Consider the following 25,363-nt stretch of genomic DNA (forward strand, 5'->3'; position numbering starts at 1 on the left):
GTGCTACCTAGCCCACGGTTTAGGAAACAGTTGGCTGTAGGCGTTCGACCATCCTCCTCCTCCTCCTCCAGAAGCGAAAGCTCGTCTACAGAGCGCAGTCGCACGAGCACTCCATCCGCAGCTGCCAGTGTTGCACTTGAGGTGTCCCACTATCGAACAGCTAGTGGTAAGCATCAGCAGGCTGTGTTGAAGATTATGTGTTTGGGCGACAACAGACACACCGCGGAGGTACTGGCCGACTACTTGCAGCAACAAACTGAGTCATGGCTGGGCAGTCTACATCTTGAGGCAGGCAAGGTAGTTAGTGATAACGGCCGGAATTTTGTGGCAGCCATAGCCCTTTCAAAACTCAGACACATACCTTGCCTGGCTCACACCTTGAACCTGGTGGTGCAGTGCTTCCTCAATAATTATCCGGAGTTAACACCCCTGCTCCATAAGGTGCGAAGACTGTGCTCGCACATCCGCAGGTCGCCCGTACACTCCAGTCGTATGCAGAAGCTGCAGCGATTGCTACACCTTCCCAAGCACCGCCTAATTATCGACGTTGCAACAAGGTGGAACTCCACCCTGCACATGGTTCAGAGGCTGTGCGAACAGAGGCAGGCTGTAATTCATTTGTGGGAGGATACACGGGCAGACAGTTTGCAGGCAGACATGGAGTTGTCTGGTGTGCAGTGGTCGAAGCTGAAAGACCTCTGTGAAGTCCTTCAGTGTTTTGAGGAATGCACACGGCTGGTAAGCGCAGACGACGCCATCATAAGCATGAGCATCCCACTTATGCGTCTGCTCATGCAAACTTTGATGCACATTAAGGAGCAGGCGTCTGCAGCTGAGGAGGAATAGGAGGAGGGAAGCCTTGATGACAGTCAGCCATTTTCTGGTCAGGGAAGTCTCGTGGAGGAAGAAGAGGAAGAGGAGGATGATGGAGATGACTATTTTGGGGAGGAGGATGCTTCTCAGGGGGCTAGAAAAAATGTTGGCGTGGCAAGGTCAGGTACAGGGTTTGGGCGTGACTGGAGGGATGTGGATTTGCCAGAAAGTGCTCCTCCACTCAGCACTCGCAGTGCATTATTGACACCTGGAACATTGGCCCACATGTCTGATTATGCCTTGCAGATCCTAAAAAGGGACCCCCGCATTGCCAAAATGATGAACGATGACGACTACTGGTTGGCCAGCATCCTGGATCCACGCTATAAAGGCAAATTCCAAAACATCATGCCACAGGAGAACCTAGAGCTAATATTGGCTAACAAACAAGCAACTCTGGTAAACCATTTGTTTGAGGCATTCCAAGCACACAGCGGCGGTGATGTTTTTCCAACAAGCCGTAGGTGGCAACATGAAAGAGGTGTTCGTGGTGCACACAGCCGAAGTGGCATTGGACACAGGGGTTTCATGACCATGTTGTGGACTGATTTTTCAAGTACCGCTCACACGACTGGTAATACTGCATCGATCGAAAGTGACAGGAGACAGCAGTTGTCAACTATGGTAACAAACGACTTCTCCTCCCATATCGATGTTCTCCCTCACCGATCATTCCCCTTTGACTATTGGGCCAGTAAACTTGACACCTGGTCTGAATTGGCACAATATGTCTTACAGGAGCTCGCTTGCCCTGCTGCTAGTGTGTTATCTGAACGAGTCTTCAGTGCTGCTTGATCAATCCTGACAGAAAACAGGACCCATCTGTCGACCCAAAATGTTGATGATCTAACCTTCATTAAAATGAACCATGCATGGGTTTCAAAGGATTTTGTCCCACCCTCCCCTGCTGACACGTAGGTTGCAAGAAAAATGGCTTGCTTTTGTCCTCCTCTTCCGCGGACTTCTCCAATTACTCCATTTGCAGCTGCTGAATGTCCAACATCAACATATGCCAATTTTTCCACCTCCCTAACTGGGCTGCCTCCCCCCACAGGGCCGGCTCACCACCTGGCGCACGCACCTGTGCGAGTGCCATTGCCCTGGACAGGTGGGTGGGCACACTTTGGCAACGGCACTGGCACAAGGTCCCTCATAGTACAATCAAGTGTCTCTGACAGTGAGGGTGCACACCCACCGTCAGACACACCGGCATACTATGAGGGGCCCTGTGCCAGTGCCGTCGCCAACAAGTGGGCCCCCCCTGCTTGCTCAGGATCACAGCACTTGCAAAGTTGAAATACTTACCTCTCCCTGCTCCACTGCTGCGACGTCTTCCGCGTTTCCTGACAGTGACATTCTGGTCAGAGAGCGCGATAACATCACGTCTGTACGCCCTCTGCCTAAACAGCCAAGTGCAGTGATATGGAAGATGGGGACAACGAGGAGTCCAGACTAGTACAGGGATTCCCTAGCGAGGAGACTTATTTAATTGTTTTCAATGTTGGGACAGCTATTTTTGGGAGCACTATACTCTGGAGAATGATATATGAGGCCCACCATACACTGGAGCATTCCAAAGGTTGACATCAGACACTGGAGCAGCATTTACAGGGCCCATTATGCACTGGAGCATTAGAAATGGGGCCCATTATATATGGAGCATTATTTGGGCCCATAACACAGTGGAGCTTCATCCATGGGGACCAACATATACTGTAGCATTATGTGGAGCTCATCATATACTGTTTCAAACATGATATGGGACCAATGATTCTGTATGGAGAAATATATGGGCCTCATTACTCTGTATAGCGCACTATGCGGTGCCCATAATACTGTATGGAGTAATATACTGTCCGTTTTTGGAGCTATTGGATAATTTAAAATGAGTCATGAGATGTAAGAAGTGAAGTATTTTTCATTGTACTATACCGCTCTTTCTCTGCCGTATTAGAGGATAATGAATTGTAGCATGTGTTAAAGGAGCCCATTGACACTCTTTGGCCCTGGGCCCACGAAAATCTGGAGCCAGCCCTACCCCCCCTCCCCAACTTTAGCCAAATAACCCCCAGTTTTCAATGCCTATTATTATAAAGTAAATTAAGGTTGACAAGCTTAAGTAATAAGAATTGATGTTTTTGGCATTAAAATGGGCACTGTAGGTGTGTTTCCTGTCCTCCACTCACTGCTGACTTTTCTTCCCCATTGACTTGCATTGGGTTTCGTGTTTCAGTCGGCCTTCGACTTTTCACGATAATCGGCCGATTTCGTTTGACCCGACTTTTGAGAAAGTCGGGTTTCATGAAACCCGACTCGACACGAAAAGAGGCAAAGTCGCTCATCTCTACTCCTGAGTCATGACTGCAACACAGTATTAGCCCAAATGATTTTGAATAGGAAATAGGGCCTGGTGTCTGCACCTCAATATTATCCCAAACAATTTTGATTAGGAAATAGGGCATCTTGCCTGCACCCCAATATTAGCCCTAATGATTTTGATTTGGAAATGGTGCCTGGTGCCGGCATCACAATATTATCCTTAATGATTTTATTTGGGAACTGGGGCCTCCTGCCTGCTCACAAATATTAGCCCAAATGATTTTGATTAGTAAATATTTGCAACTGCAACACAGTATTAGCCCAAACGATTTGAATTAGGAAATGGAGCCAGTGCCTCCAGCCCAATATTAACCCAAACGATTTTGATTAGTAAATGTAACCTCCTGAGTCCTGACTGCAGTACAGTATTAACCCAAATGATTTTGATTAGGAAATGTGGCCTCATACATGCACCCCTGTTGTGAATTCACTTTCTGGTCTGCCTCTGGTTGCTGGTGAGGGTGGTGGAGCTGGTTGTATTGACAGAGGAGTCGTGCGTTCTCTTTCCGGGCTCCCTCTGGTGGTTGCAGGAGGTAATGAAGCTGATCTAATTATCAGAGACCTGCCACCTGATAATGAGGATGACGATTGGACATCTGGAGTCTCTGACTGGATTTTAGACAGCCGACTCCCTCTATCTCTGCTGGTGATTTTTTCTGCCTCCTGAGGTCTTGGTTTCCAGTTCAGTCCCTGCATTCTCAAGTTAAGTGTTCTTTACTATTGTTCACATTTGATTTGGCTTTGTCTATTTAGTTTTGTGTGGTCAGCCAGCCCCGGCTGGGGCTGTACTGAATTTCCATTCTTATGTTACTGTTTGTGCCAGTTTGCTTTTTGTCCCCTATTAGATTGGCCTCTTTTTGCTGTTTTCAGAATATGCCAGAGTGCTGATATAGTGGGCGAAGTCTAGTGACTTCAGGGTTTTTTTTGCTATCAGAAGTGTTGGACATTTTTGCAGGGTTTTTTGGCGTGATTGCAGGCAGTATCTTTCCTGTCCTTTCTAGTTAGTGTGGGCCCCATCGTTTGCTCAGCCTATTTTCCTACCTGTGTTTGTGTTTTCATCTTGTCTCACCGACAATATATGTTTGAGGGCTATCTATTCCTTTGGGGTCTGCTCTGGGGCAGTTTAGATTTCCCCTTTTCTTGCTTTAGGGTTATTTAGTCCTCCGGCTGTGTCGAGGCGTTTAGAATCATCGTAGGTACGCTCCACGGCTACTGCTAGTTGTGTGGATAGGATCAGGGGTCTGCAATCCGCTTAGTTACCAACCTCTCTGGTTTTCTGTGGCTAAGGCTAGTTTCACACTTGCTTTTTTTTGCAGCGCGTTTTTCCCGCAAAAAAACGCATTGAAAAAACGCATCCAAAAGCATACAACTGCTGTGTTTTTTTCAAGCATTTTTATGAGCATGCATGAAAAAAACGCAGCGGTTTTATGCGTTTGTATGCGTTTTTAGTGCGTTTTTACCGCGTTTGCGTTTTTTTCCAACATTAGGTGGCCCCTCACACTAACCCAAACCATGACTTTACTAACCCTAACCCTGACCCTAACCCTGACCCTAACCCTTAACCAAACCATACTTAACCCTAAACCCTAACTAACCCTAACCCTGATCCTAAACCTAACCCCGACCCTAACCCTGACCCTAACCCTGACCCTGACCCTGACCCTGACCCTAACCCTTAACCAAACCATACCCTGATCCTAACCGTAACCCTGACCCTAACCCTTAACCAAACCATACCCTGATCCTAACCCTAACCCTAACCCTGACCCTAACCCTTAACCAAACCATACCCTGATCCTAACCCTAACCCTGACCCTGACCCTAACCCTAAACCCCCTTAACTAACCCTAACTCTAACCCAAACCCCTAAATTCCATTGTCTAAACTAATGGTAAAAAAAAAAAAACGCATGTGCAAAAAAACGCATACATAAGCATGCCAATGCGCACATATGCTCACCATAGACTTATAATGGGTGTCTTGCTTTAAAAAAACGCATTGCGCGCGCATGCGTTTTTTTGAGGCAAGTCGGACGCTCAAAAAATGCAACAGGTTGCATTTTGTGCGCCCGAGCGCATACCGCAAAAAAACGCATGCGTGGTAAAACGCGTACAAACGCATGTGTATGCGCACATAAGCGCATCCCATGCAAAGTATAGGGAAAAAAAACGCATGCGCTATTTAGTGCTAAAATACCGCGAAAAAAAACGCAAATGTGAAACCAGCCTTAGCTTGGTCTTGTTTTCCTCCTCGGTGACCCACTCATAACACACCCCTATATTAACCCAAACGATTATTATTAGAAGATATGACCTCTTGTGTCCTGACTGCAACACAGTATATAACATCACTAATTTTTTGGTCTTGGGGTGGGCCAGGATGCGATAGCATCCACCTTCCTGGGCTCTGGTATTAGAGCCCCAAACCTACCTGGTGTGCCAGGTAGTGGACCTCACTCATACCCAACTGGCAGTTTTCTGTCTTAATGGTCAAGCCTGTCTGATGAATCTCCCAAGCACCTGTGCCAGAAGCACTAGGTGGGACTGAAGATGGTAATGTCATCCAGGTATGTGGCCATGTACCATTCAAGTCATTTGAGCAGCGTTTTGATGATTCGCTGAAAAGTGTCATGGGTATTTGACACTTAATTCTCATTGGCTAAAGGTAATACTGTCTACACCCAGCTGAAACGTTTGATGTGTTTCCACTCCTTAGGGTTCGTTTCTCCAACTTTCCTATGATTTCTCTAAGTCGGTTAGACAAAGACATTCCTAAGAGACCTCTGTTATCTCAAACAGACATGTTTCCTCAAACTCCATCTTGGAAACCAGGAGAGAATATATGCAGAATATCCACAATAGAGTCAGGATAGCTAAATATCAATCCTGCTCTCACATCCTCGTGAAGGACGGCCCACTCTGTCATTCTGGGCTTGTTGCTGAACAAATCCTGGAAAGGGTGTAGGTTTGCCCACGGCTGGGACTGTTGGTCCGACAAGAGCTGGTGATAAACCTCCACATACTCAATGATCGCACTCGTCCTAGCCTGGGCGAGCATATTCGGGAGGGTCTCTGCTTCTCCCTCTTCTTGCAGGCCTCCCACTCATGATGTGCCTTCATCATGTTCACGTGGAAGACCTTCTACCTTCCCCATATGTGGTCCATGGTGACCAGGTATGTTATGGTGTTGAGCCGCTGATCACGAGGTACGGGGCATCCCAGGGCGGCTGAAGTTTGTTCTGGGGTACGGGAACCAGTACCTACACCTATTGATCCACCTGGTAGGACCTCTCACAAGCATTCTGGATGTACCATCGCCTCTGGTCGGTATGAGCTCGGGTCATATTATCGTGCACCAGCTGCGCCAAGGCTTGCATCTTGTCATGAAAGTGCACAACATACCCAATGACACTCTCCAGGGGTGGTTAAGTCTCCTTCTCAGACCTCTTTCACTAGAGCCAGGGGCCCGCGCACACATTGCCGGTACAGGAGTTTAAAGGGTGAGAACCCTGTTGAGGCCTGTGGAACCTCTCAGTAGGCAAATAGCAGGTGTTGGAGGTATTGCCCAATCATGCCCCCTAGAGTCAACCAACATCTTAAGCATCTGTTTTAGGGTGCCATTAAACCATTTGCACAGTCCGTTAGCCTGTGGGTGATACAGGCTAGTCACCAGATATTGCACCTGTATCTGCTTACAGAGGGACTCCATCAATTGCAACATGAACTGGGTCCCCCGGTCAATGAGCATTTTCTGAGGAAAACGCACTCTGGAGAAAATCTCCAGTAAGGCGGTGGCCGCCTTGTTGGCCCTAATGGAATTTATACTCCTTTGGGAATTTAGGTGTAAGGCTGATGTTGACTCCGTGATGGGTATTTTCCAGAAACAAGCAGCAATGAATGTTGCCAAGTGAAAATTGCAAACTGCCATTGTAATGAACAATACGCTGTAGTGACCAGTGCATTGTACAGTTAAACCCAGCCAGTACTTCTGGAGACACGCACTCGTTAAGTTAGGCAGGCTCTCATTGCTTCAGAAATGTCAAATGTGAATGGTATATGTGGTTTAGGTACGTTGTGGGGCTCAGAATGGAAGGGGGCATTTACATTTGGGAGCATAGAATTTGCTGAATTTCTTTTGGCAGGTGAGGAGCCATTTCACTTTTTCAGAGCCTTTGTACTGCCAGTAACGTGGAAGCCCCCTATATTTCTGTTAACAGAAATCCTGAGTGGGGACTTGCTTTTTTGTGGAATGAGTTGAAGCTTGTATTGGGAACATTTTACATAACGTTTGGGATCACAATTATCCGGCGCTCTACGCTGAGCACTTACTTTAGGGTTTCCATCTAAATCTCTGAGTAACGTGATTCAGATGAAACCCCTGAGGGATCCATTCACTATAATGGGGCAGCAGAGTTACTCTGGACTCCATCTGGCCTTTGTTCAGAAGTGGACAAAACTGTGGCCAACAGCACTTTTATGCAATCCTAAAGAGAGGGACACTGCAGGATCACATGTCAGACGGCGTCCACAGTACCTCCCATCTGCCACATTATAGGGAATCTTTTGCCAGAGGTTCCATCTGAATCATGACTTTCAGAGATTTACACGGAAACCCCGGTGTAAGGACTCAACACAGAGCGCAGAATAAATGTGCGCCAAGCATTACTGCGATCTTTGGGAGACAGAATGAAAAAATGAACAGCATGTGAAGAATTGCTTTTATTTATTTTTTACACCATTCCTTGTGCGGTATAAGTGATTAGGTGACTTTTTTCTTCGGGTTGGTGCGATTACAGCCATATCAGATGTATATTCGGTTATTATGTTTGGCTGCTGTCACACACTAAAAGATGCTTTTATGCAAGAAATTGTTTTTGCATCACTACATTTTGAGAGCTATAATTTTTCCATATGTCAGCCGACAGTTCAGCAGACCAGCAGTAACATAGCAAAACAACCACTAGGTGGCAACAGAATAGTCAGAGAGCCAAGTCGTAACCAGAGAATAGCGTAGTACAAAGGGGAAATCCAAAACTGTGTCATGAGAGAGCAACAGGTCAGTATCTGTCAGTAGCAGAGGTATCAGAAGGGAGAGACAAATCAAGTCAGGGACAAGCCAAAGTCAAATACCGGGGAATACAAACACACAGAGAGATAAGGCGCAGGGTCAGATGAACACAGCAGGACAAATCAGGGACTCACCAGAGCCAGCTACACACGCCGAAGGCAAGCAATATAACTGGCACTGCACACAGGTGCAGCACAGATGTATAGTAGACCAGACACAGGAACAAGGCAGGGAAAATTAACCCCTGACATGACCAGACCAGGAAAGGAGAGACAAAACAAAACTCGGCCTGGATCATGACAGAGGGCTTTTTTTAGGCTGAGGGGGGGCAATATCCATGGCCCCTTACCAGTCTGAGAATGCCAGACCCACGCTGTCTGCTTTAGCAAGGCTGGTTGTCAAAAATGGGTAGACCTCATGCAAATTTTTTTAATTATTTATTTAAATAATTTAAAAAAACAGCATGGGGACCCCTCTATTCTTCATAACCAGTTTTGCTGAAGCTGACAGTTGAAAGTTGTAGCTGCAGCTGTCAGTTTTGCCTGGCTGATTATCAAAAATACAGAGGAACCCACGCCTTTGATAATTTATTTATTCATTTATAGCACAGATGGTGGCTGATGAATGCTCTTGCTGTTATCAGTTGAATTTAACTCTCTACATTCTCTCCTGCTCGTGCTGATAGCCTGCAGAGCAAGGAAAGAATGATATGAGCTGTCTTCAGCTAACTGTACCGCTGCTCCCTAGGCGTCGGTACATGTCACACTGATGACACACATGTACCATGTACACACTCATTCATGTGTCATCCGTGTGTCATCAGTGTGTGCGTGTGCAGGACGTTTTGCAGCTCGTGCTGCTGATAAAAAAGGGACATGTCAGTGTACTTTGCCCACGGCTACACAATCCGTGGAAACTCACTGACATGTGTGCAGACCCTTTCCCTTGAATGGGTCTACGTGTGTGTCTCCGCTATGCGTGAAAACTCTCACCACATGTGCTGGACACACTGACATGTGAACTATGCCTTAGGCTGTGGTTATATATGTACCCAGGTCATGTTTATAAGTAATCATAGTCTTGCGTTATGGCTGATGTTCTTCATCTGTTGATTCTTTCCTCCTGGCACAGAGTAAGTGTATAATTACACTGTCGCTGCGCCATCATCAGTTCTTTCTTTCCTTAATCCCTGTGCTGGCTGCTATGGGTCTGGTGCCTGGTGGAACAGATGTCGGTAATTGATATGTTCCCAGACTGTGGCCCCTCATGTTTCAGAGGTGCTGAGCCTTTACCAGAGATTAACCCTTCATTCTCTCCAGCTACTTTTGATTCTGTCACTGATTTAAAGGGAACCTGTCACCAGATTTGGCAATTGGAGTTAAGGCCAGTGCCTTTCAAGGCTTATCTACAGCATTCTATAATTCTGTAGATAAGTCCCCGATGCGACCTGCAAGAGAACAAAAATAAGTTTTATTATACTCATCTGCCGAGCGGTCCGGTCCGTTGGGTGTCGCAGGTCTTGGTCCGGCGTCTCCCATCTTCTTGTGATTCCGCCCTCCTGCTTGCTTCATGGCTCGCCGGCATCGCGCTCCTGTGCAGGTGTACTTACCTGCCCTGTTGAGGCCAGAGCCAAGTACTGCAGTGCACAGGCACCGGAAAGGTCAGAGAGGTCCAACGCCTGCGCACTGCAGGAATATGCTCTGCCCTCAACAGGGTAGATAAGTACGCCTGCACAGGAGCACAATGCCGGGGAGCCATGACGCAAGCAGGAGTGTGGCATCGCAAGAAAAAGGGAGGCACCGGACAAAGACCTGCGACTCTCAGCGGAACGGACTGCCCCACTGGTGAGTATAATAAAACTTATTTTTCTTCTCTTACAGGTCGGATCGGGGGCTTATCTACAGCATTATAGGCCGTAACTCCTATCGGCCAAACCTGGTGACAGGTTCCCTTTAAAGACTGTAATATTTCCCTTTGGCCATGCAATGGTTGTGATCTGCAGTGTTGTGTGCATCTCTCATAACAGCAAAATAATGCTACGTTCCCACTATCAGCTTTCAGAGAGTTTTGATGCTGCACATTTTCTGCACCTATTAAGTTTATTAGGTTACTTGTGTTTTTTCATTGCTTTTTTGTGTGCATTTTTTACATGCGTTTTTATTGCGTTATTGACACTATATTTTTTGTCTCTTGTTGATCTGTCATCATGTTTTGCGCAAAGCTGCTTTGTTTTTGATACTTCCTGGTATTTGGCTTTAACGAAACACTCAGCTTAACTTCAAAAGAAACCGACATGTTGCGGACTTGGAACGTGCAGCGCGGGTCAGTTTATCATGAGTAAAAAAAAAAGCGCAGTGGGCCAGAGATCTCGATTAAATCCATCCACTCTGCTGGAACTGCAACAATATACAGCATTTAAAAATCTCATGGTGGGCACCCATCTTAGGTGGCAGAAGACCAATGTGCATGTGGTCACCGTAGGAGGCAAAAACAGAAATACTAGCTAAGTCCAGAAAACCAGAGAAGTTGGCAGCTATCGGATTGCAGACCCCTGAATCTATCAACAACAACTAGCAGTAGCCGTGGGGGGTTCCTACGGTGCCCTAGACCCCTCGATCACAGCCGGAGAACTACATAGCCTAAAGACAGAAAGGGAAATCTAAACTGCCCCAGAGCAGACCCCAAAGCAATATGCAGCCCCCAACATATAATGACAGTGAAGCAAGATGAAAAAACACACAGATAGAAAGATAGGCTGAGCAAATGATGGGGCCCAAGCTAACTAGATAGGACAGGATAGAAAAGCTGCTGTCTGTAATCCGCCAAAACCCTATCAAAAACAAGAGCCAACAGCTGATAGGGAAAAAAGCCCTGAAGACGCTAGGCTTCAAAAAGACTATATCAGTACTCAGGTATTTTCTGAAGACAGAGCAAAAAGGAATTCAGCTCACCCCAGCAGGGAATGGCAGAAATCAAGGAAAACAATGCAAAACAAATCCAAAACACAAATGCAAAAAGTAGAGCAGAAAACTTAGCTTTTGAGGAGCAGGAATCAGACTGGTCTCCTAGAATCCCTCAGAGAGATCACCAGCAAGGAAGAAGGGCGTCGGCTGCCTTATATCCAGTCAGTAATTCCCGTCACGCAGTCATCATCATCCTGCCCAGGTGCTTAGTAATCAGCCTCACTACCTTCCTTCACCAGAAGAAGGAGTTCATCAGACCTCAATGGTGAAGGGGAAAATGAACTCACAACAGTACCTCCCCCTTGAGGAGGGGTCACCAAACCCTCATCCACGCCACCAGGGTGATCAGGGTGAGCCCGATGAAAGGCACGCACCAATCTTTTGGCATGAATATCAGAGGCAGAGACCCAGGAATTATCCTCCTGACCATAACCCTTCCACTTAACCAAATACTGGAGTCTCCGTCTAGCCAGACAGGAATCCAGTATCTCCTCTACCTCATATTCCATGTTACCTTCAACCAATACAGGGTCCGGAGGTGCCACCCCAGGAACTACTGGTTCAAAAAACCTCTTCAACAAGGACTTATGAAACACATTATGGATTTTAAATGTAACAGGAAGAGCCAAACGAAAAGAGACCGGATTAATAATCTCCAAAATCTTGTAAGGTCCAATAAATCTAGGCTTAAACTTAGGAGAAGCCACCTTCATAGCGATATTTTTTGATGATAACCAAACCATATCACCAACCTTAAACTGGGGACCAATGGTCCTATGTCGGTTGGAAAACCGCTGGGCCTTTTCCTGGGAGAGAGATAACTTATCCACCACTTGGTCCCAGATCTGGTGCATTCTCTCCACCACAGTGTCAACACCTGGGCAGGCAGAAGTCTCCACCTGCCCTGAAGAAAATCGAGTATGAAACCCAAAGTTACAAAAAAAAAGGTGACATCAAAGTGACAGAACTAGCTCTATTATTTAAAGCAAATTCGGCCAAGGGCAAAAATGAAACCCAATCATCTTGATCAGCGGAAATAAAACATCTCAAATACAACTCCAAGGTCTGGTTTGTTCTCTCTGTCTGCCCATTGGTCTGAGGGTGAAAAGCAGAGGAGAAGGACAACTGAATTCCCAGCTTGGAACAGAAAGTCCTCCAAAATCTAGACACAAACTGAACTCCTCTGTCAGATACAATGTTCTCAGGAATCCCGTGCAAGCGAACCACCTGTTGCAAAAACAGGGGCACCAACTCAGAGGAAGATGGCAAGTTAGGGAGTGGTACAAGATGAACCATCTTAGAGAACCTATCACAAATCACCCAAATAACAGTCATTCTCTGAGAGACAGGCATATCAGAGATGAAATCCATTGAAATATGGGTCCATGGCCTCCTGGGAACCGGCAAAGGCATCAACAACCCACTAGAGCAAGAACAAGGTTTAGACCGGGAGCAAGTCCCACAGGACTGCACAAATTTCCTGACATCACGAGACAAGGCGGGCCACCAAAAAGACCGACTCACCAGATCTCTAGTACCAAAAATACCTAGATGACCAGCCAATGCAGAGCAATGAACTTCAGACATCACTCTCTTCATCCACTGGTCAGGAACATACAACTTTCCACTGGGACAACGCTCAGGTTTGTCCTCCTGGAACTCTTCCAGAGCACGTCTCAAATCGGGCGAGATGGCAGAAAGAACTACCCCTTCGCCTAAGATGGTAGCAGGCGTGGTCACCACAGGAGAATCAGCAAAGAAGCTCCTAGAGAGAGCATCTGCCTTGACATTCTTAGTGCCAGGAAGAAAAGAGACCACAAAATCAAAACGTGTAAAAAACAAGGCCCACCTAGCCTGTCTAGGGTTCAAGCGTTTGGCCGACTACAGGTAAATAAAATTCTTGTGGTCAGTGAGGACCACGACTTGATGTTTAGCTCCCTCCAACCAATGTCTCCACTCCTCAAATGCCCATTTCATGGCTAACTGTTCCTGATTCCCCACATCACAGTTACGTTCAGATGGAGAGAACTTTCGGGAAAAGAAAGCACAGGGATTCATTTTAGATGTTACAGGATCCTTTTGGGACAAAACAGCTCCTGCACCAATCTCAGAAGCGTCCACCTCTACCTGGAACGGGAGTGAGACATCAGGTTGCCGCAAAACCGGGGCAGAAGTGAATCTTCGCTTCAGCTCCTGAAAGGAAGAAACAGCCTCCGGAGACCAATTCAACACATCAGCACCCTTCTTAGTCAGATCAGTCAATGGCTTGGCAATACTAGAAAATTTTGCTATAAATTTCCTATAAAAATTAGCAAAACCCAAAAACTTCTGGAGGGCCTTCAAAGAAGTGGGCTGAACCCAATCATAAATGGCCTGTACCTTGGCCGGGTCCATTTCAATAGTTGACGGAGACAAAATAAATCCCAAAAATGAAATCCTCTGTACCCCAAAAAGGCATTTCGATCCTTTGACATACAGGGAATTCTCCATCAAGATCCGGAACACAGTCCGAACATGTTCCACATGAGAATCCCAATCCTTGGAGAAGATCAAAATATCATCCAGATAGATAATCAAAAATTTATCCACAAAGTCTCGGAAAATATAGTTCATGAAGCACTGGAAGACAGAAGGGGCATTAGTGAGCCCAAAAGGCATCACCAGGTACTCAAAATGTCCCTCCGGAGTATTAAACGCCGTCATCCATTCATCCCCATGCTTAATGCGGATAAGATTATACGCCCCCCTGAGCTCAAGCTTGGTAAACCATCAAGCACCTTTAACTCTGGAGAATAGATCCGAAATCAGGGGTAACGGATACTGATATTTAATAGTAATTTTGTTGAGGGCACGATAATCAATACAAGGCCTTAATGAACCATCCTTTTTGGCCACGAAAAAAAAACCAGCACCTAAGGGTGAAGAGGATGGTCTAATATGACCCTTCTCCAACGCCTCCTTAATATAGGATCGCATAGCCTCGTGCTCGGGTACAGATAAATTGAAGAGCCGACCCTTGGTAAATGTACACCCCGGGCTCAGTTCAATTGCACAGTCATAACTCCTATGAGGAGGCAAAGATGCAGACTCATTCTCACTAAATACATCATAAAAATCCGCCAAATAGTCAGGAACATCATGCGACTGAGGAGAGGTAGAAAAAAACGGAGCCTCACTAAGGGCACACCGACAACCCCAACTCACCACAGACACAGATTTCCAATCCAAAACTGGATTATGAATTTGCAACCAGGGAAACCCCAGAACAATGGTATCATGCAAATTATGCAACACCAAAAATCTGCAATTTTCTTGATGGTCTGGGGCGACCCGCATTACCACCTGGTTCCAAAACTGAGGTTTATTTTTTGCCAAAAGAGTAGCATCAATCCCCCTCAAAGGGATAGGCGTCGGCAGAGGTGTCATAGGAAATCCACAACATTTAGCAAAATCCAAGTCCATTAGGTTCAGGGCTGCTCCCGAATCCACAAAAGCCTTGGCAGAAAATGTGGACAGGGAGCAGATCAGAGTAATTGCCAGAAGAAACTTAGGTTGAACACCACCCACAGAAAACGTGTGTGCAAAACGTTTCTCTCGTTTAGGACAGACAGAAATAATATGCGCGGCATCTCCACAAAAAAAACAGCTTATTACGCCTTCTGAACTCCTGACGTTGCTCCCTGGACAAAACTCTATCACATTGCATAGGTTCAGACATTTGTTCAAAAGGTGGCAACACCTCTCGTGCAGTCCTGCGTTCACGTAAACGCCGATCAACCTGAATGGCTAATGACATAGAATCGTCAAGACCAGAGGGAACAGGAAATCCCACCATAGTATATTTTACGGCTTCTGACAAACCCTTCCGAAAGAGAGCTGCCAAGGCATTATCATTCCAGGTAGTAAGGACTGCCCACTTTCGGAATTTTTGACAGTACAATTCTGTAGAATCTCGACCCTGGCTCAATGCCAACAGGGTCTTTTCAGCCTGATCAATAGCATTAGGTTCATCATACAACAACCCCAAGGCTTAAAAAAATGCGTTCACATTAGTCAGAATAGGATCATCTGGTTTCAAAGAAAACGCCCAATCCTGGGGATCGCCACGCAGCAAAGAGATGATAATTTTAACTCGCTGCGCGGAGCTCCCTGACGAGTTAGGCTTCAAGGGAAAAAATAATTTACAATTATTTTTGAAATTCAAAAATTTAGACCGATCCCCAAAAAACACATCAGGAGTAGGGATCTTTGGTTCAGCAGCATGTGAATAAGCAAGGTAGGCGGAAATTCCCCGCACTTCCACAGCGAGCTGCTCCACACGATCAGACAATTGCTTTATCTCCATTGAGAGAAAAAAAAAATTCCCCCTACGGCCTCAGAAAGATAGAGGAAAAAATATACACACTTTTTTTTTTTTTTTTTACAATTCTTTCCTGCTATTGAGTACCCTAGGATCTGCGGTATGGTAGGTGATTCTGTTATGAATGAGTCACCGTAGGAGGCAAAAACAGAAATACTAGCTAAGTCCAGAAAACCAGAGAAGTTGGCAGCTATCGGATTGCAGACCCCTGAACCTATCAACAACAACTAGCAGTAGCCGTGGGGGGTTCCTACGGTGCCCTAGACCCCTTGATCACAGCCGGAGAACTACATAGCCTAAAGACAGAAAGGGAAATCTAAACTGCCCCAGAGCAGACCCCAAAGCAATAGGCAGCCCCCAACATATAATGACGGTGAAGCAAGATGAAAAACACTCACACAGATAGAAAGATAGGCTGAGCAAATGATGGGGCCCAAGCTGACTAGGTAGGACAGGATAGAAAAGCTGCTGTCTGTAATCCGCCAAAACCCTATCAAAAACAAGAGCCAACAGCTGATAGGGAAAAAAGCCCTGAAGACGCTAGGCTTCGAAAAGACTATATCAGTACTCAGGTATTTTCTGAAGACAGAGCAAAAAGGAATTCAGATCACCCCAGCAGGGAATGGCAGAAATCAAGGAAAGCAATGCAAAACAAAACCAAAACACAAATGAAGAAGTAGAGCAGAAAACTTAGCTTTTGAGGAGCAGGAATCAGACTGGTCTCCTAGAATCCCTCAGATCACCAGCAAGGCAGAAGGGCGTCGGCTGCCTTATATCCAGTCAGTAATTCCCGTCACGCAGTCATCATCATCCTGCCCAGGTGCTTGGTAATCAGCCTCACTACCTTCCTTCACCAGAAGAGGGAGTTCATCAGACCTCAATGGTGAAGGGGAAAATGAACTCACAACACATTCCCATCTGAGAGACCGGCTCGGTACCGAGTACCCCGCAGCCCTGGGGGGGCATCCCACATGCAACATGCCAGGAACTGGACGCTGCTCCAGCAACTCAGTCCAGATTGGTCTGTAGTGCTCGCCTGAGACAGGGACCTGTGTATGCAAGACGCATCCTGCTATTGCAAAGACCATGTATGTCAGGATGCCTTGTCCCGCTGCATGGATTTGTAATGTGGCGTGGCGGTATTCATGTGCAAGGTTCTCATTATATGTCCCTGGCATGTTACCTGAAAGCAGGGATCCTTCCTGGGTGTGTGGACTTGATCTATAGTGATGCCAAGCCTGTGCAGGCCACATGTAACCAATGACTTGGGTTGACCAGGACCAGATGTTGAACAGTTCAATGAGGGAGACCACCAGCCAAAAATAAACTTTTTACTGACTGACAACTTAGTGGGGATTCTAAACAGCAAATAGGGGGCACAGAACTTTATGAATGTTTCCTTCAAAAAATGGAACATTTTCCACAGACAGTTCCAATTCCTTTCTTGTTAGTCGTTCGTTCTCTATCTCCACTGCTTCACGTTACTTCACCACAACCCATCTCAGTACCACAGTCCAGGCAGCAAGAGTCCTTTTCTCAACTCATGGTTCCATGTCTTCTGTCCTGTTATGAATGGGTCACCGAGGAGAAAAAAACAAAACAAGCTAAGTCACAGAAAACCAGAGAGGTTGGTAACTATGCAGATTGCAGATCCCTGATCCTAACCACACAACTAGCAGCAGCCGTGGAGCGTAACTACGATGGTCCTAGATGCTTAGTCTCAGCCGGAGGACTAAATAAGCCTGAAGCAAGAAAAGGGGAAAACTAACTGCCCCAGAGCAGACCCCTAAGGAAAGACAGCCCCCACACATGTATTGACGGTGAAACAAGATGAAAGCACAAACACAGGCAGGAAAATAGACTGAGCAAATGATGGGCCCAAACTAACTAGAAAGGATAGGAAAGGAAAGACACTGTCTGCAATCTGCAAAAAACCCTACAAAAATAAAGTCCAACACTTTTGATAGCAAAATTAACCCTGAAGTTACTAGACTTCTTCCACTATATCAGCACTCTGAAATATTCTGAGACAGAGCAAAAAGAGGCCAATCTAATAAGGGACAAAAGGCAAACTGGCAAATACAGATAAATAAGAGTGGAAATTTAGTGCAGCCCCAGCCGGGGCTGGCTGACCACACAAAAAACTGAATAGACCAACAAAATCAAGTGTGAACATTAGCAGAAAAACTTAGCTTTAGATGACTGGAACAGAGCAGAAAACCAAGACCTGACAAGCCAGAAGGAATCACCAGCACCAGACTAGGGCGTCGGCTGTCTTAAATCCAGTCTGAGATTCCTGAGGTCCAATCGTCATCCTCATTATCAGGTGGCAGATTTCTACTGATTAAATCAGCCTCACTACCTCCAGTTACCACCAGAGGGAGCCTGGAAGGAGAACTCACAACTGGTGGACCGAAAAATGAACTCACAACACTGTCCCCTCTGGAGAAGTATATTGCCAGACTGGCCGGCAAGGCCGCAATCAGGGCATTATTGCCTTTACTGTGGTATGGACCCATTGAGAAGTAGTAAAGAGGGGTGTGGGGGCCAGAGTATAATGTACCTCTGCTCACTGGGCCCCAGGGTATAATAATGCTGTCTGCGCCGGCTTGCCGCCACCAGCAATGCAGGGAGGCTTTCTGGAGCTCCCCAGAACAGCCATACAGTCCAAGGGAGTCACTCCACCTCTTATGAGACGCTCTAGTGACAGCGTGTACGCGATGACATGACTCGTCGGGGGACACTAGAAGTGGAGCTGCAGGGTATCGTATGAGAAGTGAGTGTGAAAAAAAATTTTTTGGGTTAGAAAATAAATAAATGTGTATGGGGGAGCAAATGATGATAGATTGATGGTGGGGGATAGGATATAGCAAATAATGATGGATTGAGGGTGGGGACAAGGAACAATGTGAAGAATATTAGAGATATAATTTCTTGTCAATAATTTGTATCCTATTTGGTATAGGATTATAAAACCCCTTTCCTTTGTGCAGCTGCAATAGGACACCTAGCTCTGCAAGTGGTCAAGCCTCAAAAGGCTGTGAGTGACAAATCTCACACCTTGAAGCAGCTAAGATAAGGACAAAAGGCTTAAGGCCCCTTCACACATAACGAGATCACTAGCGATATCACTAAGCGTCACTGATTTTGTGACGTAACAGCGATATCGGTAGCAATCTCGCTATACCTCCGACCCAGCTCCCCGCTGGATATCGCTGATCGCGCGAGATTGGCCTGGTTCATTTCTTGTCGTCGGCTTCCTGCTGGTGCCGACGAGCGACTCCATGGACGCGGGCGGAAGATGTCACCCTCGCTGCGTGTGACAGGTAAGTGATGACCGCCGACCGCTGCTGCATCTCTGGTGAGATCTGCCTGTTTGGCAGCTCACTAGCGACCATTTAGCGATGCACCAGCGATCCTGACCGGGTCGTATCGTTGTCGGGATCGCTGGTGCATCGCTAAATGTAACAGTACCTTTACTTGCAATATGGAGTCCATGCAGTGTAACTGCTTTGTTCAGAAAGCTAGGATTTCATAAGGAGAATGTGGACTTACTGTACTTCATAGACACACACCGTTTAAATTTTCAAGATCTCTGGAACGGGCCGAATGCCTTCCAGGGTCTCGTTTCGTTCTAGCACCCCAGGGTGGGGATATACATAGAATGGCTAGTAGGATCCAGATAGCAAAGCTGTGTTTGGTCTGAATGCTCAGCAGGGGTCCGGTCACAATTGATGGCACCAAAACTGCCTCCCTAGGACCATTCATTAATCCCTTTCTGACATCAGACGTAATAATAATCCGACCATGTGAACTTGGCCTATTTGACCACGGATGAATTATTACATCTGCATGATCACCCATGCATATTGTATCTTACAGTTATTAGGTTCTTTAGAAGGACAGTAGATCTGGTGATTTATTCTGACAGAATATAGGCTGAGCTGGAGGGACACATGGATTTTTTCGGCCTTGCTAGCTATGTTACTATGTTAGCTGCGGATGGTGTGCAGATGATCGCCGCCGGGTGTCAGCTGATTCTGACAGCTGACACCTGGCACTAAGTGCCAGAAGCAGTCACAGACTGCTTCCGACACATTAACCCTCGAAATGCTGCAATAGAACATGAACATGCCGGCAGAGGGCTGACAGTCCCTCTGCCTTTGAATCGGAGACCCTGAGGCGTGATGTGGGGTTACGATCGTTGCCATGGTGACCGGGTGTCATCATGACCCGAGCTAGGAATCATGCTGATCATGCGCAGTGCATGTAGAAGCGATCAGCCTGCAAAAAATGATTGTCTCATAGTGTGACAAAGTAGAAAAGTTAAAGTAAAAAAACAAAATATTTGTAAAAATATTTAAAAAAAAATCAAAACTAATAAAAAATCAAAAGATATTGTATCTACAAATATTTGAAGGAAAAAAACAATAAAGGCACAAATATTTGGTACTGCCACGTCTGCAACAACCCAATCTATAAAACTGTCCCACTAGTTAACTCCTTTAGTGAACACCATTAAAAATAATAAAAAACAATGCAAAACACAATGTTTTATAATCATACCGCTGAACAAAAAGTGGAATAACACCTAATCAAAAAGACGGATGTAAATACTGTACCTCCGAAAATGTCATCTTGTCCCACAAAAAAACAAGCCGCCATACAGCTCCATCAGGAAAAATGAATAAGTTATAACTCATAATAAAGTGATGCAAAAATAATTATTTTTGATATAAAATAGTTTTAATTGTGTAGAAGCGCCAAAATATAAGAAAACTATGTAAATGAGGTATCTCTGTAATCATACTGACCCGAAAAATAAAACTACCTTATTAATTTTACCACACCTGGAATGACATAAACCCCTTCAAAAAAGAATTGCTGTTTTTTTTTCTTTTCATTTTGCCTCCCAAAAATCAGAATAAAAAGCGATAAAAAAAAATGTAATGGTACCAATAAAATGTCTCTCACATCTCTGCTGCCATCTAGAGGAGTTGGTGTGCTCTGCTTAACCCTCCGTATCACAGCGTGACATTCTAACTGGCCAACACATTTTTTTTCTCTCTATGGATCCGCTTTGTACCCTTGCGGATCAGATGTCAAATTTGACACAAATAATGCAAGATTTGTCAGTGGAACATAGAGCCCTTGCCACTTCCCATAACCAACTTCAGAGGGAGCTTACTGAAGCTGTTAAATCTTTTCAAGGCTCCATGACACAATCAGCCTTTAGGCAATCTGACCCCATTGATATTTCTTTACACTCTCCTGAACCTACAGTCAGGCTCCCTGATACTTTCTCCGGAGAGAAGTTTCATACATTCAGAGAGAGTTGTAAGTTACTTTTCTCCCTTAGACCCAGATCCTCAGGAGATGAGAGTCAACGGGTGGGGATAATCATTTCTTTACTCCGGGAGAGTCCTCAAACTTGGGCTTTTTCTTTACCTCATACTGTCCCTGAACGTATGTCTGTGGATAGGTTCTTTGAAGCTTTAGGACTGATTTTTGACGAACCAGATGGGGTTAGGGTGGCAGAGGACACAAACATGGGTCTCTCCCAGGGTAAACTCACTGCTGAATGGTATTGTTCTGAGTTTAGACGGTGGTCCCCCGAGGTGTCCGGAATGACTCTGCTTTAAGATGCTAGTTCAGAAGAGGACTTTCAGATAATCTCAAGGACGCTCTGGTGCTCTATCTGCCACCCAGTTCTTTGGAGGAGGCCATGACCCAGGCCATTCGCATGGATCGGAGATTGCGGGAGAGAGGAGTAATCCAGCTAGAGGTTCCAGTATATCCTGCCAAGTCCGAGGTTATGCCATATACGGAACCTATGGAGGTTGGGGTCGCTATTCTCAAAGAAAATGAGAGGAAGCGGCGATGCAAAGTGAAATTATGCTTTTATTGTGGAAATCAGGAACATTGGAAGAAGGACTGCCCCTTTTGCCCACTGACTAACAAGTTGACGGGAAACGCTTAAGTCCGGGTGATTGTCGAGGAGGTCACCCAGACTCTCAGGTACCATTTTCTTCATTTCAGAAAATTCTGTTGAAGGTGGAACTTTGTTGTGGAGATGGTTATGTACCCACTTCAGCTTTTGTGGACTGTGGGTCATCCATGAACTTTACTGATTCTAGTCTGGTGTCCAAGAGTAAGTTAGAGACAGTTAGGCTAAAGACTCCCATTCATATCATTGCCATCGATAAGACCTCGTTAGCTCAAAATGTGGTTAAGTTTGTCTTTGAGGAATTTCTCCTCAAGGTGGGTTCCTTGCACCAGGAACAAATTTCATGTTAAGCTCTGGAGAACCTTCCAGCAGGACTGGTGTTGGGATTCCCCTGGTTACAGTTGCATAATCCTGTTATTGACTCGGAATCTTGTGATATTGTTAAATGAGGTCCTAACTGTTCTAATGGTTGTCTTTCTGCTGTTCTGGTGTCTTCCATTAATCTGGAGGTTATTCTGGAGTACCTGAAAGATTTTGGAGATGTGTTTTTCAAAAAAGAGGCTGAGGTCTTGCCACCACATCGCCCCTATGATTGTACTATTAATCTAATTCGGGTGCTAAATTGCTCAAGGCCTGTTTGTACAATGTTTCTGGCCTGGAACGCACTGCTATGAAAGAGTATACCTCTGAAAGTTTACGCAAAGGTCACATCCATCCCTCTGTTTCACCTGTGGCTGCTGGATTATTTTTTGTTTAAAAGAAAGATGGTGGTTTACGACCTTGCCTCCATTTTTGGGAATTAAATAAAATTATGGTGAGAAATACCTGCCCCCTCCCGCTCATTCCTGATCTTCACAACCAATTAACGGGGGCTAAGTGGTTTTCCATGTTGGATCTCAGGGACCCGTCACTTTGACTAATATAAGACCATGCACCTTTTTCTCCAAGAAATTTTCTCCTGTGGAGAAAAATTACGATGTTGGTAATCGGGAGTTGTTGGCCATAAAATTTGCTTTTGAAGAATGGAGGCACTTTTTGGAGGGGGCTGTTCATCGGATCACGGTGGTTACAGACCACAAGAACCTGTCTTACATTGAGTCTGCCAAACGTTTAACTCCTAGGCAGGCTAGGTGGTCGCTTTTTTTTCACGTTTTCATTTTTCTATCACCTTTCGACCCGGTTCCAAGAATGTCAAGGCTGACGCCTTATCTCGCACCTTGCATCCGATATCACCTCCCGTACATCCTTCCTCCATTCTTCAGCACGGGATGGTCATTGCGCGTCTGTCTTCTGAATTAGGGCTTGAAATTCGTGAGGCTCAATCTCTTGCTCCGCTGTCATTGCCTGATAACAAGCTGTTCATTCCAGATAGGTATTGGTTGAGGGTTCTCTGGTAGCTACATGACTCTGCTCTCAGTGGGCACCCGGGGGTCTCGGCCACCTGGAGAGCCATTGCAAGACTGTTTTGGTGGTCCTCCATGTCTTCTAATATCACCGTGTTTGTGTCTGCTTGTGATACGTGTGCTCGTGCTAAAGTCTCTCATTGCCGGCCGGCCGGGGAATTGGGGCCATTGCCATTTCCGGATAGACCTTGGGCTCATTTGTCCATGGATTTTATCACTGATCTCCCTCTTTCCTATGGCAAGACAGTGGTCTGGGTAGTGGTTGACAGATTTAGCAAACAATCGCATTTGTTCCCTTGGCAGGACTACCTACCGCTAAGACACTATCTAAATTGTTTATTGAGCACATTGTACGGTTGCATGGCGTGCCTCTGAACGTGGTGTTGGACAGAGGGGTGCAACTAGAGGGACGGCCCTTCTGGACTTAATTTTAAGCAACAGGCCAGATAGAATAACAGAAGTCTGAGTCGATGGGCACCTAGGGAACGGTGACCACAATATAATACAATTCCACTTGTCCTTCAGTAAGGTGCCCTGGAAGGGGGTTACGAAAACGCTGAATTTCAGGAAAGCAAAGTTTGATCAGCTTAGAGAGGACCTTCGCCGAAATGATTGGGACAATGTCCTCAAAAATAGGAGCACAGAAAATAAATGGGAAATATTTAAATCAGTTTTACACCCCCACTGCGAGCTAGCCATACCGTACAGAAATAAAAGGGCTAGGAACAGGAGAGCACCAATGTGGCTAAATAAGGATGTAAAAAGGGCAATAAAGAACAAGAACAAGGCATTTAGGAAGCTAAAACAAGAAGGCAATGAAGAAGCATTAAAAAGTTATAGAGAAAAAAATGAAATGTGTAAAAAACAAATACATTTAGCAAAAGTGAAAACTGAGAGACTCATTGCTAAGGAAAGTAAAACAAACCCCAAACTATTCTTTAATTATATAAACAGTAAAATGATTAAAATTGATGGTGTCGGCCCTTTAAGGAACAATGAGGGTGAAATCATAGAGAGCGATGTGGGAAAAGCAAATGTTTAAATACTTTTTTCTCAACAGTGTTCACACAGGAAAAGGATTTGCCAGGGGAAATGCAGAGTGATAATGTAAACTCCCCATTAAGTATTACCTGCCTAACCCAGGAAGAAGTGCAGAACTGCCTTAGTAAGATGAAAACGGACAAATCACCAGGCCCTGATGGCATTCACCCGCGGGTATTAAGGGAGTTAAGTAATGTGATAGACAGGCCTCTATTCCTTATATTTATAGACTCTATAGAAACAGGGTCTGTTCCTTTTGATTGGCGGCAAGCAAATGTGGTACCAATATTCAAAAAGGGGTGTAAAAGGGAACCTGGAAAGTATAGGCCGGTAAGCTTAACATCTGTTGTGGGTGAAATTTTTGAAGGGTTTCTAAGGGATACCATTATGGAATATCTCAATGTTAATAAATGTTTAACTCCATATCAACATGGATTTATGAAGGATCGCTCCTGTCAGACTAACCTGATCAGCTTCTATGAGGATGTAAGCTCTCAAATGGACCCAGGAGAATCATTGGATGTCATTTATCTCGACTTCTCTAAAGCATTTGACACTGTCCCACATAAAAGATTGGTAAGTAAGATGAGAAAGCTTGGGCTAGGGGAAAATGTGTGTAGATGGGTAGGTAGCTGGCTTAGTGATAGAAAACAAAGAGTGGTTATTAATGGGGCATCCTCAGATTGGGCCAGGGTTACTAGTGGGGGACCACAGGGGTCTGTATTGGGCCCTCTACTATTTAATATATTAATGATCTAGTGGATGGCTTACACAGTAAAATATCAGTATTTGCAGATGATACAAAACTATGTAAGGTAGTTAACACAAAGGAGGACAGTTTGCAACTACAGACAGATTTGAGTAAATTGGAGAATTGAGCTGAAAAATGGCAAATGAGGTTTAACACAGATAAGTGTAAGGTTATGCCCATGGGAAGGAGAAACAGACGCTACAATTACTTACTAAATGGGAAACTGCTGGGGAAATCAGACATGGAAAAAGACTTAGGCATCTTAGTCAATAAGAAGCTAAATTGGAGTGCCCAGTGTCAGGCAGCTGCCACCAAAGCAAATAGGGTCATGGGATGCATTAGAAGAGGTCTGGGGACACGAGATGAAAACATAATTCTCCCTCTGTACAAATCACTCGTCAGACCACACTTGGAGGATTGTGTGCAATTTTGGACGCCGGTGCTCAAGAAAGACATTACTGAACTTGAAAGGGTTCAAAGGCGGGCTACTAAAATGATAAATGGAGTTGGTTCACTACAATACCCAGAAAGGTTATCAAAATTAGGTCTATTTACTCTAGAAAAGAGAAGACTTAGGGG

Source organism: Dendrobates tinctorius, unplaced genomic scaffold (genome assembly GCF_039654945.1).
Source record: "Dendrobates tinctorius isolate UK_male_01 unplaced genomic scaffold, ASM3965494v1 ptg000473l, whole genome shotgun sequence".
NCBI lineage: Eukaryota > Metazoa > Chordata > Amphibia > Anura > Dendrobatidae > Dendrobates > Dendrobates tinctorius.